Source organism: Sinocyclocheilus grahami, unplaced genomic scaffold (assembly GCF_001515645.1).
Source record: "Sinocyclocheilus grahami isolate Dianchi unplaced genomic scaffold, SAMN03320097.WGS_v1.1 scaffold641.1, whole genome shotgun sequence".
In the NCBI taxonomy this organism is placed as follows: domain Eukaryota; kingdom Metazoa; phylum Chordata; class Actinopteri; order Cypriniformes; family Cyprinidae; genus Sinocyclocheilus; species Sinocyclocheilus grahami.
The window spans coordinates 716,041-728,453 of record NW_015505820.1 but is presented as its reverse complement, the minus strand read 5'-3'; the positions used below and the strand labels follow the sequence as shown (position 1 = coordinate 728,453).

General features: G+C 36.8%; 1 pseudogene; it reads left to right on the top strand.

Annotated features, from left to right (window-relative positions):
• The first annotated feature begins 340 nt into the window (after nucleotides 1-340).
• On the top strand, nucleotides 341-11,946 carry LOC107558326 (DNA topoisomerase 2-binding protein 1-A-like; annotated as a pseudogene).
• Nucleotides 11,947-12,413: the final 467 nt, after the last annotated feature.

Sequence of the window (12,413 nt, the reverse complement as noted above, 5' to 3'; positions counted from 1 at the left end):
TGTGTGTGTGTGTGTGTGTCACAGAGAGAGAATGAGACAATCAACATGAATGACGCTTAGTCTTTCACAAAAGATAGCTAACTTAGGGACATCCTAACTAGCCACCATATTGATTTACGGTCTTAAATGTCCAGCATTTATCAGTTTGTGCATCAGTAATAATGATCCGTGGGGAAACACAGTGTTCCGTGTGTAGTTACAGTAAATGTGCTAAACGAAGCATTTTTTGTATTCGAGTTACTCAAGTTACTCAAGGAATAGTTTCAGCCCTAGTATATATTGCTATAATTTTATTTATTTATTTATTTTTAAGCTTAGCCCTGTTGACAACATCACAGACATGTGTGTCAGTGTGGGAGAGGCTGAGAAAGATCAGACCGTCAGCACTGAGAGAAGTGAGTCATCTTTAAAGATGTGTCTTTGATTAATGTATTAAATCTCTGTGTTTGTCTCTGACTGATCTAAAGTCACAATTCAAAGCTCATTTTCTCTCTATTTTTTTTCTTATCTTCTCCCTCCCTCAGATCTCACAGAAACACTTGAGATGAGAGAGGGTCTTCAAAGGCAACTTCAGGAGATCATGTCTGCTACTAAACTGACCAGCGGTCGTCAAGTCTCCTGGCAAGAACAGGCTCAGGGGGACTAGACTCACCCCATACCCCGGACAGCCTGGGGCGAATGGGAAGACGCAGCCGTACTTTAGAGGCTCTACGGTACAAAACAAGACTAGCTAGTAGGAGTGGGCGATATGACCAAAATCTTATAGCACAATATGAGTAGGGTTGGGAATCGAAAATCGATTCTAATTCCAGAATCGGATACTTAAGGTCAGGAATCGGATACTTTTTGTAAAAATAAAATTTAGATTCCACCTATCGATTACTGTGTGTGCATCTTTTCTTTTTTTTGTCCTCTGTGAGGACCTTCCTCGCTATTTTAAGCGCTCCAGTGTTTGGCTACACTTCAATTTTTTTACACTTCAAAGCTAACATGTTGCAATAGAGTTGTCACCACCAACATGACAAGCACTTTAATTAAACAGTTCGATAAAGATCGAGAACACGATTCAAACACCAATGTGATCTTATTCCTAAATTACAACGATTCAGCTGTTAAACCTTTGACGTGTGCGATCACAACAGTGTGATGATCACTCTCACTCAGCTGTCATGTGTATGTATGAAACAGCTTCACAAAGAGTCTTTTCAACCTCACAGCATCATTATTTCTATGTTACAATCATTAAATAATCACAGAAGTACGAGGATAAAAGTTTATAGTTTGGATATAAACACTGATGTGTAAGGTAGCAATTCAAATAGAGTAAATCACCTTTTGAAAGTAATTTGACGTTTCAAATAAAGATTTAGCGATTACGTTGTTACGCCAGTAGGTGGTAAAAAGGAGCTGTAAAAAATGTATTTGTCTTTGAATCATTCATTCAAGAGATTCATTCAAAAACATTGATTCATCCAATAATGAAACAAGTTAATCTTATGTGAGTCATTGAATCATTCGACTCCAGTTTTTATGCAGCCTGCTGATTTTTGTTCATGGTATTCAGTTACAACTAAATGTTTTGCAAAAAGAGACACAGAATAAATATGTTTGTTATCTAAATGTTTGAATTAATTTTTTTTAACCACATTGGAATCGAAACTGGGAATCGATTAGAATTGGAATCGATAAGCAGAATCGTAATTGGAATCTGAATTGATAAAATTCAAACAATACCCAACCCTAGATATAAATAATTTTATTTCACAGTAGCGATATGTATTACGATGTAGTTGTTTTTGCTTTAAATATGGTCTTTATGATATAACAATTTTTGATACCATAACAATTTCATAATACTTGTTACCAGTGTCAATATCACAAACTAATACTAGCCTAAATTAAAAAAAGAAAAACTCAAGGTCACTGAAGACAATTAAACAGTAATTACAAGCAATAGGACAATAAAACCACAATAGAACAAATAATTAAGAAATACTACATACTGTACATTGTATAAAGTAATCAAATGTATAAAACACTGCATATTCTTCACTGTTTAAATTAAATATATTTCTTCTTATCAAAGTTACAAAAGTGATTTAGTCAAGAGCAGTGAGAGATTTTCTCTCTTTTGTTATTTGATTAATAAGAATGACAGACTGCAGGAATATTAGACTGCTGTCACTTTAAGAGCTGCCCAGATACAATATACTGCTACATGTGTTTTCTTTCTCCACTGTTTGCTTTCACTTGAGACCTAAATTACTGTGTTTACAAGGATACTTGCAAAGAAGGGCATTTTGACTCATACAAGTAGGGATGCACGATATTATCGGAACGTTATCGGAATCGGCCGATAAAGGCTTAAAATATAAAAACCGGCATCGACTCAATGCCGATAAGACGAATAACTCGTTTGTGCTCAGGGTGTGCTAGCGATAAGATCACGTCAGCAGCAACTTTTGCCTGAATGGTGATTAGATTGACTGTTTTGGATCGCCGCATTTAATCTGAGAATGTAAGTACAGAATGATGCGTCCGGTGTGCGATAGAGTCAACAGTCACTAGCACGTTTATAATCTCTGTACGGTAGAGACTTGGTGTCGTTTCCCCAAAAAAAAAGGAAATATATCGGCATCGGCTATCTGCCAAAATGAGTTGAAAATATTGGATATCGGCCAAAATCCAATATCGTGCATCCCTACATACAAGTGTGTGTATTTAACCGTTCAAGGCCTATAAAGTGGCAAAGATACTCAGTACTCCCACGCTCTGAGCACCGTCTTAACATAAGCATGCCTCTCTGACAGCGCTCATAAACAGACAGTGCGTACATAGTGAAATGAGTTCTCGTTCACCGCTGATTGCATTTCAATGGCTTAAATTCACTTGTTTTTAAACCGCAATGCTTAAAAACACGTGGAGATCTGCCAGAATGATGATAAGTTTTCTTGACCATGTAGCACAGCAACATCACGTAAGCGTGTAACCGAGATAGAGACAATAGTCAAAAATCTCTACCGGTTGACAAATTTCTACCAGTTAGTCGTGTCTACAGGTACTGTATATCGCCCACCCCTACTAGCTAGATTACTCTCTCTGATCCCATCACTGTCTCAAAGCTTGTAGCATCTGTACAGCACAGTTTTTAGTTGTTCACTAGGAAATGTAGACACAGGATGTGTTCTTGTTTCTGTTTCTAATATGTCTTATTTGTGTGCATCAGATGTTGGTTATCATTAAGCTGTTGCATCAGTTTTTCTTTATGAAAGTTGCATTTTTAAGATTGCATGTTAAAAGATTGTGTTTTGGCAGGATGTCACGTCAAGTGGCTGTGGACCTGAACACTGAGCCATCCCAGAGTGAGCAGATCGTGTGGGATGACCCCACAGCACGGGAGGAGAGAGCTAAACTAGCTGATAACCTGAAGTGGCCTGGCAGCCCCTCCCAGCACTCTGAAACCCTCGCCATCGTCCCACCGCCCCTCTCTGACCACACAGCCAGCGGCAGGGACTCCATGACTGACTCTGAACTTGTGGAAATGGGTATGAGAAAAATGCTTTTCATTTTGAAAAAAAAATTTCATACTTTTACAGATACACTTATATTCAAAAGTTTAGATTTGGTAAACATTTGTTATGTTTTTGAAAGAAGTCTCTTATGCTCACAAAAGCTGCATTAAATTCAATCAAAATACAGTAAAAACAGTAATATTGTGGAAATATTGTTGCAATTTACAAACTTTTCAACAGATTAAAATGTAATGTATACCTGTAAGGGCAACGCTGAATTTTCCAACATATGACAAATAAAATTAGCAGCACTATGCACTTTTTGTTTTCATAAACCTTAAAAAATTTAAAATACAGTTTGAATGATAATCAAGTATGAAATGGTAATAATAACCGTTTGGACTTTTTATCATGGTTTATCATCAAACCAGTAACAGTTTAATCCCTAAATGCATCCTTTCTGAACAACAGTATTAATTAAAAAATAAATAAATAAATCTTACTGAGCTTATACTTTAACTCCAGTGTAAAAAAGTGAAATTGCATTACAAATGTTTTGATACAACATTTCTGACCCTTTGCAGCTGCATTTGAAGTCATCAATGCACAGTTGAAGCCAAAGGTGACGGAGCCTAGAGAACGTAGTTAGAATGGCCCTAAAATTCAAGATATGGGGCAAAAATGCCCCTGTTTGAGTTTTTGTCTCATTTACATCATATAGTCAAGCAATATCACACGAGTGCAAATGTGATACTGATCTTGTACAGCAGTGCAATAAATAAGAAGTTAATATTGTGTTATTTTAGACACAATGTTGTCTGTTTTGCTCAATTTTGCCAACGAAAATATAAAGACAAAGCAGAACTGTTCGTCTCCGAGCAACACACAGCAGCATTTCATTTCTTAATCCACGTTTTGAAGGAATTGGGTGAACCATTGGGCTTGTTGGATTTGAAGCGGCGCTGCACAGATCGATCAGTGTATGACATCAAAAGTACCGCGAGAGCGATTCAAAAGCATACAGCCGTCTGCTCTCTAATCGCTCTCGCTGTACTTTTATGTCACCATCGGTCTGATGGTGATGATCTGCTTCAAGTCGAATAAGCCTAATGATCCAATGGACCATACTAGGCATGGGCCGGTATGAGATTTTGACGGTATCATAACCTTAAGCAAAAATATCAGCTGAACACAATATATTTTGTTTTTGAGCAACATACAGAATATTACGAACAGTAGAATTTGTTTATTTTTTTCTTTGATTTGTTTACTAAAAAGAAGAAAAATAAAGACTGACATCTTTATTTAAACTAAATCTGTAATTACAGTTATTTAATTTTAGTTATATAATTCACATACATAGCATTTATATCATTTCATATTAAGTTATATAATTTCATTATATATAATTACAAATAATTACATTATTTGATTTAATATTAACCCAATTTGAAGCAAAAACAGAATGTTCTGTTCTGACTAGCTTTGTGAAATTATACTACATGCCTGAATGAAACAAACAGCAGAAGCTCTGAATGAGATGCAGAGTCTCTCTCTGACAGCAGGAGGCTCTTCTGGAACACCAGATACAGTGTGTCCTTGGTTACCGCTGTAAACAAAGCAGTGCTGTGCTGAAACACTGCTTTAATGTGAACTATACAGAGACGAGATTAAAAGAAAATACCATTTAAACTAAGACAGTCAGTTCCCCTCAGAAACACATTCATATAAACCCCCAAATCAATATTGAGGATTTTCTTCCAATAGTTTGTGCATCATGAACAGTGAGTGATCCGCCTCTACAGTATTTTTCTCTGTGCGTCCGTCTTCAGCGTCTCTGGCCTGTGTTAACGGGCGTTTACAGACTTCATATTTTCACATAAATTACATTTTGGAAAATTATTGCATTGCAATGCAGTTTGTGCAAGTCCAGAACAGAGACGAGCTGTAATAAGACAAAAAGCGGCCAGTTGCTGATCGCGTAAGTTCCAGGGGAAGCTCCTTAAGTTCGGCCATCCTACACACACCTGACTGACCGCTCGCTCGCACCAACAGGAGGAGGAGGAGGGTCGTGTTAATCTCTACACTGCACTCAACATGAGGGATTCCTACACTTTCAGTCTTTGAGGAGACATGAAAAACAGCGCATACCACAGGAACGGTATAACGGAAAATATGAAACCGGTAAACCGGTAATCGGCCCATGCCTAGACCATACATAAAGAGAACCATTATGAGGGATTCCTACACTTTCAGTCTTTGAGGAGACATGAAAAACAGCGCATACCACAGGAACGGTATAACGGAAAATATTAGTGGTTTTGAAACCGTGAAATTTTCAAATCGCGGTATACCTTGAAACCGGTAATCGGCCCATGCCTAGACCATACATAAAGAGAACCATTTACTTCACTCCTGAATGAATCAGCCATTTGAACGAATCAAATGAATAAATGACTCGATGACTTAATCATTACGACCTTTACGACCACCTATTGGCATTTTTAGTTTATTATTTAGAGTATCGTTTCATTAAAGAAATAATTTCATATTTCCATAGTAATAATAATTTAAAAAAATTATTAAAAGTATAGTTCATCCACCCAGAAATGAAAATGTTGTCATCATTTACTCACCCTCATGGTCCAAAAGAGTATATGTAATAAATTTTATGTTGAATCAAACAACATATTTCTTGCTGAAGCTACTTTTTATAATGTCTGTTTGATGCTTTACACAACAATGACTTTAAATTATCTTTTGGGAGTAATTTCTCAGCCAAGTTTGATGTGTGATTAATTTGCGATTAATTAGATTAATTAATTGCCACATCATGTAATTAATTAGATTAAAAATTGTAATCGCTTACCAGCCCTAATATATATATATAGCAATGTAAATAAGCTTGTGGAGTTTTATTATATGCATAACAGTTAGTTCCGATTCTCAAATCTGACTGGACACTGTTGTAAACAGGCTGTCAGTCAGTGCAAGTTACATTGTTGTGCCAGTAGGTGGCAGCAAATGGCTACCTTTATGAGAGAGTCATTAAAACATTCTTTCAACTAATGTTTAAAAATGCTAATTCATTCATGGTGTTAAAATTAGTTTGTTAGTGCCACTTTACAAAGCTCAGTCAACATGCAACATGTCACTTGGGGTAAGCTGATATTTCGCTTCATAGAGATTAGTGGCATTGATTAAGTGCTTTGACCAGAACAGATGCTGGTCACTTTCATCTTTAGACAACTGATTTTTTATTTTTTGCAAATATATAATTTGACCTGAAAAAGGACAGATACAGGTAATTGCACACGCTCAGTCAATCTCGATCTCTCTCTCTCTCTCTCTTTCTCTGCTTAGGCTTTTTAGTGCAAATCTACGAAACCTGTACAAATCACAATGGTACACCGAGTCTTAATGAACTAAAAGCAAGAGACAGTTGGAAAAAACTCGTTATGATCAACTTATTTAACATCAATCCACATTCATTAAGTGTAAAACAAGAAGGGCATTAAAAAAAAACATGCAGTTACTTGCCATACTCAGTTGGCTTGTAAGAATTGTGGTATTACAACAGTGTTGATATCATGACAGCGCTATGCACACCTATCCATGGACAGCAGTTATAATTCATTTTATTAAAATCTGATCTACTAGATCTCTCCTAACCAGGTTGAAGATAAGGAGGTGGTGAAGGATCCCCCACGTTTCCTGCTGTCTTCTTTGAACCCACAGGACCACATAGACTACAGTCATCTCATAGAGGAGCTAGGTTAATACACAAAGCAACCTAGTGCCTCCCATTTCTTGTACTTTTTTATGCTGTTTGTCAGTAGGCACGTTTCCATTACAGATTTGCGCAAAACTTTGGCGATATTTTATAAATGTCGATAAAAAATGTATTGCGAAATGATGGCGTTTCCATTAACCAATGTTATGCGACTAAAGCGTAACCTTTTGCCTCTCGCGATAAGTCATGGCAATGGATTTTGGTGGGATTTTGACAGATTTTGGCTATATTTATTAAAAGGAGGCGTATGCATGTATCTTTACAGAAGCAGCACAGAGAGTCTGCTAATGTTTCATGTTGACGTCAATTACTTGTTTCAGTGATTCAGAGTCGACTCTTTCTTTTGAGAGACAATAACTTTATACACTGTATACTTTCAGATTTAAAACTTTGCAGGATGTTTTCATTCCCTTAGAGCTGTGTTACACACTGCATGAAAGGTAATTTTCAAAAATCCATAATAGGGGCACTTTAAATAAATGATTCTTTCTGAATTTGGTTCATCAAAAAATCCTAAAAAATTATCCGTTTCTGCAAAAAAAAAAAAAAAATTCCTAAAAAATATTGGTTTATGCAATAAAAATAAAAAAATTAAAAAAATAAAATTATACATTGCTAATAATTCAACCAGGGCTGTCTTATATAAAAATTCAACAGGGCACGATTCCTCGATTCAATTCAAGTACTCACTTATAAAAAATCCTCGATTGCATTTTGCCCGTGTCGAGTAACCGGCAAAATAGCAGAAGTGGTACTTTCCACGGACGAGAATCCATGAAATGCATTATTAGTCCGTTTTCTAAGTCATAAAGCGTAATACTATTGTGAATTTACAAATTATACGATTCAATTGAATAAATATGCGATGCAGGCTTAATATATGCACTTGAATTATTTACATGCATGTAGGTTAAGTATGTGCGTCTCACGTTCAATTTACAGGTTTCGTTCCATTCTTCGTTCACAATAAATGCTGATCCACACAAACTAGGGTTGCCAACCTTTCTGTATAATACGGTATTTTCCCGTATTTAAGGCATCAGAGAAGCGTTCCGTATGAAAGCTATACGGAATGTAGTTTGTCCCGTATTCGCAGAACAATGATTTGTGCGAAAAGAATGATTAATTTGTTATTTGTATGGTCCATAGTGCTCATCAGTAAATCAGTGGAAAATAAATAGAAATCATGATTCTGTCTGAGCTATGCATTTTAAAACGAACACTAACTAGTGTAAATGTAGCCTAACAGATGTGTAAACTGAAGACTATTTGAGCTTTATTAAAACTATTTGCACTGATTTATTCTGTTGGTTACATTTTGTTCCTTTGTGCAGTGGCCCAGGAGATGAGTCTTTGAGTTTGTATAAGCATCAACAAGCTGAAAAATAAAACAAGTTTTTTTTTTTTTTTAGATAATGTAAACTTGTTAAAATTAATTTCATAAAACTGGTATCGAAAAAAGTATCATTCAGGAACCGGTATCGAAGTCAAGGTATCGGTATCGATATCGAAAAATTTTGAATGGTACCCAGCCCTACATACTTAACTGTAGACAGCATCCCTTATTCTGTCCCTTATTTTCCTATAAAGAATCACAGTTGTCCCTTATTTTCATTTTATGAAGTTGGCATAAAATGCTAGCACAAACGGTTATCATTTATCTGTGTGGAGCGTCTCAAACTCTATCTCTGCATATTGCTGTGACAGTGCTTCCAACAGACTTGCACTCTAAGGGCCCTATCATACACCCGGCACAAGGCGCAGCGCAAGTGTTTTTGCTAGTTTCAGTTGCTATTTTGAGGAACTGAAAATAGACCGCACCATAGACCAACTCAAACCTGTTCTAAAGTCTGGCGCAATATTTTTTCTTTGTTATTTAAAGAGTGCGTTAGTAATATGCGCCTATAGGTGGGTGCACAACGCGCGTACACTTTGCTTATTACACACACAGGGACGCGCAGCAGCACACAAATATTTTTAAATATGAAAAACTACATTCCGCCATGTAAATAGCGAACCCCCCATGGCGCGAGCGCAACTGGCTTTTAAAGGGGATGGGAGATGAGACTCTGATTGGTTTATTGCACATTACGCCCAGAAAACAGCCATTACTCATTAAGAGAATAGGGACAACCCGTTTAGACCATGCGCCCGGGTGCGTTTAGACCGTTTTCCTGTCGTTAAACTAGCAAAAGTGGATTCGGAACACGCCCTGAGTGCACCTGCGCCTTGCGCTTTAGACCATGCGCTTAGATCGTTCAAATAGGGCCCTAAGTGTGGCGGCACTAACCATGGGGGAAATATATATGTATATAATGTAAATATAAAACAGCAGATGGGCTGATTGAAAATGCAAATTCATTCTCTGCCAGCAGGAGGCGCTTTAAGAGCAGCTGAAATAGTGGTTTCCCCAGTAACGGCTGTAAACATAGCAGCGCTGCTCATGAACGCTACTTTATCAAGCATTATAGGAAAGATTATATGAAAATGACATCAAAACTTTTCTGAAGACAATCAGTTCCCTTCAAAAAAGATACATTTATATTAAAACACCCGTGCCACCTTTTGGTTTTGAAACAGTGCTCATGTTTATTCAAGGAAGTCAAAGCTTTTTGCAAAATCTATTTTTGGTGGTCAGTGTTGATATTGTGGCGGGTCGCCACAAATAAATCAATGTATGGGAAACCTTGTGTGAGTTTGGGTTTATTATAAAGTTCATCTGGGAATGCAACATGCACCATTTCATCAGATTTATAAAGTAAATCATTTATAAACTACACCAAAACAGTAGAATACATCATTATCTTTCTGAACATGCTAACTGTTCATCGTGATTTCAAAATAAAAGCTCAAACCCGCACTCTTGAATTTACATGTTTTGATGTTCACATATTCTAGAAATTACAGTAGCTGTAGCATTTCTGTCTTAAAGAAATGACCAAATATTAAAGATTAAATGGACATTTGAATTAAATGTTGTTTAGTTAATATTAAACAAGGAGATCACGCAGAAGAGTGTAAAAACAATCTTCAGGCCATTGGCGCTCTCTGCAGGCCTTTAATATAATGCATAATGTACGTTAGTTCTATTGTTTATAATACATTATGTATTTTCACAGTTTTGTTCAATAAAACCATATGATTACTTGCATTTGATACTTTATTTGAACTAGTTATTATTGCCTCATTGCTATTATATATGTATTTTAAGTAATTTTAAAGGCTATTGTTTGCTTAGGTCTATTTTTATTACCTCAAAGAAAATTATTATAATTATTCGATTACTCGATTAATCATCAGAATAATCCACCGATTACATGATTACCAAAATAATCGTTAGTGACAGCCCTAAATTCAACATTGTTTTCAACATTGATAATAATAATAATAAATGTTTCTTGAAGATGAAATCATCATATTACAGTCATTTCTGAAGCATCATGAAAGACTGAAGACTGGAGTAATGCTGCTAAAAATTCAGTTTTGCCATCAGAGGAATAAATTATATTTTAAGATATATCAAATGGTAAAATGTTACTGTATTTATTATATTCAGTTGTTGTATTCCATACCCAATTGAATTTCTTCTATTTGATGCGTCATGTTTGTGTACATGTGCAGGTGGTGTTGTGCTGGAGAAGCAGAGTTTCGACCCCAGCTGCACTCATGTTATTGTTGGTTATCCTCGGAGGAATGAGAAGTATCTGGCCGCTATGGCAGCAGGCAAGTGGATTCTTCACCGCTCGTATCTGGAGGCCTGCCGTGCAGAAGGACACTTCATAGAGGTGTATCTGCGTTTGTGATTGGGGTCATTCAGTGATGAAAGAAGATGTTCATGTCCTGTATGTCTATTAGGAGGAGCAGTATGAGTGGGGCAGCAGCTCTATCCTGGATGCTCTGCCATCCATCAACTCTCAACAGAAGAGACTGGCACTGGCAGCCATGCGATGGAGGAAAACACTACAAGGCTGCTCAAACAAGGAGGTACGCATAAATATGTTATGCTTGGATGCGCATGCAAGTACATGGTGCAGCACCTAATGCTGTTGATATGCAGGGAGCGTTTGGTGGCTGGACTGTGATGCTGAATATTGACCAGGCCAAAGTGGCTGGATTCAGACGGCTGCTGGAGTCCGGGGGAGCAAAGGTCTGTTTTCTTTTGTCTTCTGTTCTCTTTTGATCCCACACTGAATCCATAAAAGCATTGTTTTTCTCTAACCTTACAAGCAGCGGTTTCTGTTTCCCCCGCCTTCCTTTCTGTGTTGTCTCTCTGTTTCTCTTGTATTAACCCTCTCTCCCCCTGTATAGGTGTTGCCACACCCTTCTCCCTCGCTGTTTAAAGAGACCACTCACCTGTTTGTGGATTTTAGTCGGTTGAAACTGAGTAACGTCAGAGTGGATGTCAGTGAAGCTGCAGCTCAGGGGGTCAAATGTCTTAAACCAGAGTACATTGCTGATTCCCTCATGCAGGTGAGAGATGATGTTTCAGATATAAATCACACTCCTGTTTAGGGCAGTACGTTTTGGGGATTTTTTTTTTTTTTAGCTCCTGGTTTGCTGTGTTTATTTGTAAAGCTGCACGATTTGGCCAAAATGGTGTAATTATATATCAGTATGACTATAAAATAATCATAAAAATCTTATTCATTTACAGTAAAAATTAAATATTATATTAAATGTTAAAATATCAAACAAAATAACAAATATAACCACAAGCAGCAGTTATCAGGGTCTAAGTACAAACAGCTCATGTAGACAGTATGGTTGTACAATGGTCATGTCTCTTTTCAAATATAATGAATCTCTCTATGGAAGTTTTATTCTATATTACAACAGACAAAAAATATTGTCTACAATACATTGTCATGTCTAGCAACTTGATTACTGAAATGTTTTCAGTATCTTTAGGATATATAATAATAAAAAGATCACAGATTTTGCTTCTAGCCCTTATGATTACAGAGTTATGAATCAAATGCAAAAGTGCTTATTATAGCGCCACCAAGTGTCCAATAGATAGAAGTGTCATGTGGAAGAATTGACAATAAAGCAGACTTGACTTGACTTGACTAGATGTGTCTGAGTGCCTGAGTGGCAGGTGGGATTTC